Consider the following 5,693-nt stretch of genomic DNA (forward strand, 5'->3'; position numbering starts at 1 on the left):
GATAGATAAGAAGCATTTATTAAGTGCCTACTATGTGCTAGGTATAGTGCGGAACACTTTAGAAGTATTATCTATTTCAGTTTGCACAATAATCCTGAGAGGTACAGACTGCTATTATCTCCATTTTGTTCAGTTATTTTCAGTCATGTCCAACTCTTCATGACCCCCATTTGGGGCTTTCTTGGCAAAGATACTGAAATGATTTGCCATTTCCTTCTCCAGTTCATTTTACAAATGAGTAACTAGGCAAACATTGTTAAGTGACTTGCCCAGAGTCACACAGCTAGTAAGTGTGTGAAGCCAGATTAGAACTCAGGAAGACGAGTCTCCTTGACTGCAGGATGGTGCTCTATCCACTGCACCATTTTCCTTCTCCCATTTTACAATTCCGGAAACTGAGGCAAAAAGAAGTTAAGTGGCTTAACTGCCATTTCCTTCCCCCCCCAAAAAAAATCCTTTTAACTAGTACTAGAAAAAAGGTACAGAAAAAAAATATTGATAAGATACAACAGGGAGAGATTATTTTGAGATAGAGTAATCACTGAGGACATCATGGAGGTGATGTTATATATGGGCTTTAAAAGATGAAAATATTTTTGAAAGCAGAGAGATTAAGTTGGGGGAGAAGGCTTTCAAAGATAACAGCATGACATAATGGATATCACAAAGGCGAGGGGGGAAATTTTTAGGAACACTGAATAGCCTAGTGTGGCCAGATTAGGAAGTGTCTAGAAATCAGTGGAGAGAAATTGGTTTTACTTATTTCGATAGCTAAATTAAACTCTGTTGAGTAATTATTGCTCTCATTTGTGAAACTCTAAAACATTCCAGAGAGGCAGCTAGGTGTCACAGTAGATAGAGTACTGGGCCTGGAGAAACATTCATCTTCCAGAGTAAGTGTCCCTCAGACACATACTAGTTGTATGACCCAGGACAAGTCACTTAATCCTGTTTGCCTCAATTCCTCATCTGTAAAATGAGCTGGAGAAGGACATGGTAAGTCATTCCAGTATCTCTGCCAAGAAGACCCCAAATGGGGTCACAGAGAGTCATGCGCAACTGAAAAATAACTTAACAACAACAAAAACAGTACAGACTTTAAAGAACTCAGTACAATGTTATTCACAACCAAGAGTCTTCAGAGAACCTTGACGTTTACATGGACCTGGACTTGGTGCAGGACATTCTCCATGATAGTAATGAATATATTTGGTAAGCATGTAAATCCTTGTTTTATACCTCACTTGATTTTAATAGTTGGAAGTTGTCCAACAAAGTTATCTCTGTTTCTGTATCTTTCAAGCAATATTGTATGATTCTGGTAAGTGTTTGGGAGACACATTATTGGTGGGAAGGCTTTAAGATGGTATCTTGCTATATTGAATCAAACATTTCTTATAGTCAATAAATAATTGGCTCAATGTGATTGTGTATTCTCTGTCTTTCAGTCATTTGTGTGGTGGTCAAGATGTGGTCTATTGTGGAATAATACTTGTGAAAACCTATTTATTCCCTTATAAAAGCCTCAACAAGCAGTCCCTTAATGTATGTGTAGCTTACTTTTACAAAACTTTATATAAATAGTATATTTAGGTACGTATTAGGTTCTCTTACTTGTCTTTTAGTTTATTATTATGAGTTATAATGATGATGATGATAGTAAACTCTAAGGTTAACTCTAAGCCTTTGATGTCTTCCCATTCTTTAGAAAACTTAACTATTTATCTTCTAACCCTTTCAAAATTTGGTTGGCTTCAGCTTGGACCTTCTGTGTTTATATGTGGTCTTATCGAGATGCTTTTTTTAGATTTCTTTTTTTAATGGCATTTCTATTTCCTCAATAAATAAATGAATGTATGAATGCATGAATGCATGAATAAGTACTGATATTAATGATATTAACAATAGGTATATGTCATTGGATTTGTTGAAGGAAAACAGAATGGTTTATCTCTAGATGGAGCACATGTAAAGGCTAAGATTCAAGAAGAGACTCAATTAGAAGTTTGTTACTTTCCTGAATTGACAAATAATAGATCCCTACACTAGAAATTCTGTAGAATTTACCTAACGTAGTATACTGTAATTGGACCATTATCACAGGCCAAATTGTTGTCCACAATCATCTAGACATAATATTGACCTACAAAAACTTAAGAATATTTTCATAGATATTACTATACCAAATAGTCCTAACTTCTAAGCAAGATGAAACAAAAATCTTTCAAAATATAGGGATCTAGCAAAGGAGAACAAAATTATATCGGAATAAGACAAGTTATATGTCATCGCATCAGCTACTGGAGTTGTGCTGATGATGATTTGAGTGAGTCTGCAGAGAATGAGGTGACATTCTAAATGTAATTATGAAAAAAAAACCAACCAAAATCCAGCCAACCAACACCTGTTTAATAATCAACTGAATATAAAAGAATAATAGCAGGATAATGACTTTGTATCATTTCTATCTGAAAATGACCTTGTATTGTTTCTATCTGAATCTCATAAAATTGAGAATGTTTCTTATTCTACTGTGCATATGGGAATGTCTTTTTATTTTGAGTTTGTGAAATTCAGCATTAAAATAAATAAAAGTCAAGCAAGCATTAAACACCAACTGGTGCTAGGCCCTGGGTCACCCTTAGGAAGATTTTCCTTTTTTCACTCTTCTCTTTTCTGAATCAGCTATCTATTTAGTTCTGCCCTTTTATGACAAAACAAAAGAAGTCTAATTCTTCTTTCATGTAGGTTATCAATTCAGACTTTGAAGATAGTTGTCTTATCCACCTAAATCTCTTCTGCAGGCCAACATTCAGCTAATTTAGTTTCTTTAATAAATCCTTATTTGGAATCCCCTTTAGTCCCCTCATCATCTTGGTTACTTTAAATCATGACATCAGCCTGCCAGTATACCTCCTACAATGCAGTCCCCAGAACTTAATCAGGTCTCCAAATGTGCTCAGAACAGGTATAGTACAACTATTGTCTTCCCTGTTCTAGACGTGATATCTCATACATTTAGCTATCTTGATGCCACATCAAATTGCTAATTCCTATTGATTTTGTAATATACTAAAATTCCCAAGGGTTTTTCACATGATCTCTTGTCCAACCAAGTGTCCCCAGTCCTAAACTTGTGTATTTGATCTTTCCTACCCAGTATTAATCTTCCTATTCACCCCTCCACTAATCCTCAATTTCAAAAGCAGCATGTTTCCCTTTTTTTTCTTTCTATTCATTAATCTTTTCAGGAGAAAAGAGAAAAGGCAGTCAGCTAGAAATAAAGGATCTTGATGATTTTGGTTGCATTTGTGCTTGGGGAGGAATCATGACATTTCGCTTTTCAAAGGCAATTTGGAAATAGATCCATCTTCAGCATAAATTATTGAAGGGTAACTTCTGTCATACAGAAGACAGTCAGGAAAGGAGGAGACTAGGAGCTGGCATTAGGGAAATGCATACTGAACGAGACAGTCTGTATAGTGGCAAAGGATCACAGATGGAATGTTTTGTATGTTAAGCAGCATGGAAGCCAGTTGGGATGGAATGGTCCAGGTGTGCCTCTCATCAGTTTCAGAACAAAGAGCAGCTGCTTCACTCATCACTTGGGTCAGTTAGTGGTAACTAATGTGACCTGATAACTCAACCCCTAACACCTCCGATCCTATTTTAACAACTACCACAAGCATTGCCATCCAACATTGAAATGGTGCTTTAACTTTTGCATCCACTTTCTTATTTTATCCTCATAACAACTTTTTGAGGGAAGTACCACAGGCATTATTTCCCTCATTCTACTGAGACAGGAATTGAGAATTAGCAATGTTAAATAATTACTCCAAGGTCACATAACATGTGAAAAAAAATCCATGTTAGATTTGAACTTTGGTGTTCTTGATTCCCAGGTCAGTGCTTTATTTACTATATCACATTGCTTTTCAATGGGGAATGGGCAATGCTGCTTCACCCCTTGAAAGGCCATGCTATGGAACTGAGGCTTTGGCACAAGAATTCTCCAGAATAGAATTAATGCATACAAATACATATGTGCATATGTATAGATATTTGCACAAACATATGTATTGTGGAAAAAGGCCTTTTGACCAAGTCCAAGTTTTACAAAAAAAATACAAATCCTTTTATTAAGGGGATTTGTTCTGTGAAGTTTGGATTCAGTCAAAGGGCCAAAATTGAGTACCTAGAGGGCCACATGTGGCTGAAGGTTTCCCACCCCTGAATAAGTGAGAGGGTCCCTATTTCTGTCATGGCCATTTCCCAAAATTGGCCTCATTTCTTTTGAAATCGGTTATGCACTTGGTTTATTGCACTCCACTACAAGTATTTCCTTATGCATTAGCAGGCATCACTTTGGTAAGTTACACTAGGAGAAAGGAAAACATTTTGCTTTTTACTCTCCAGATTTCATGAGAAAGTTTTAGGAACTTGTTGACTATCACTTATTTTCACAATTGCCAATTTCATTCCAAGCAGTGAAGTTCAGAATGTTACCAAATAAGATAGCATTTTGATCCATTTTATCTTTGAGGCTGGTGACCCCGATGTGCTACTGAGAAAAGTGAATGAATGTCTGTTGATTAATATCAACTTTAATATCACTTTCCTCCTCTATACAAACACATGATGGAATCTGATAATCTTTCAGATAAATTTTAGCTACAAAATTCAATGATTCTAAGTCCCTTTTACTATTCCTTGAAACAGCAATTGCTGTCCCATCTCTATACTTTTAATTTCTCCATTCCCCCTTTCTAGCATATTCTTCCTATGCCCTTACAGCAAGTAAATCAGCCTATCCAAATCCTAAACATCTTTCTAATCCAAATGCCATCTCCCCATGATGTCTTACTTTATTTTTCTCAGGTGAAAATAAAAATCCCATTATAGTAGAGTGTAGTGGTAAACACAAGATAGGGAGAAATATCTCTCTCTTTCTCTCTCCCCCTCTCTTTCTCTCTCTCTCCCCCTTTCCCCCCCCCTTTCACTCCATCCCTCTCTCTCCATTCTTAATTGGCCAGAATTAGAATTCAAAGAAAAGCTTTAAGCTCTCATTTTTTCCCCTTTATTTTCTGTGGACAGGAGGAAAAAATGGTAATCTGAACAGGCCACAGAAATACAAACAAACGACTGGAAATCTCACTCTATAACAGTTCGAGTTTCCCTGAAGAGTGAAGGAGTCAGATGCGTGTTTTAGAGGTTTAAGTAAATCGTTTAGGGTGGTTTTCAGTCCCCTTTCCCACCCCTCCCTCCATTTCTCCTTTTCTTTCTTCCCTTCTTCCTTGGGGAATTATTCTTCCCAAATCACAGATTACCAGGATGAGGTTTAGAAATGCAATGGGCTGACTATGGGGAGGTACTACGGAGAGGGATTGGGACCGAATCTGTTATTTCATTGGTGTAAAAAATTTCCAGTGAGGAAATTTCCTATTCCATCAAAGTTGGCGCCTTCTCTGAAATTTAAAATCTGAAAGAGTTTCCTGAGACACTTGAGAGTTAAGTGACTTTCCTCGAGTCAGTATGTGTCAGAACTTGCAGAACTTGCACCCAGGTCTTCAGAGATGAGGCGGGCGTGCTCCGAAGGACCCTGATCCCACTATCGTTTCCGTTGGCACCGGGTTTCCAGTATGCCCAAACTCAGAAAATAGTTTAAGGAGTGGGAGGGAGTAGCTTCTCTC

The sequence above is a fragment of the Phascolarctos cinereus genome, unplaced genomic scaffold (assembly GCF_003287225.1).
Source record: "Phascolarctos cinereus isolate Bilbo 61053 unplaced genomic scaffold, phaCin_HiC Scaffold_4;HRSCAF=312, whole genome shotgun sequence".
NCBI classification, from domain to species: domain Eukaryota; kingdom Metazoa; phylum Chordata; class Mammalia; order Diprotodontia; family Phascolarctidae; genus Phascolarctos; species Phascolarctos cinereus.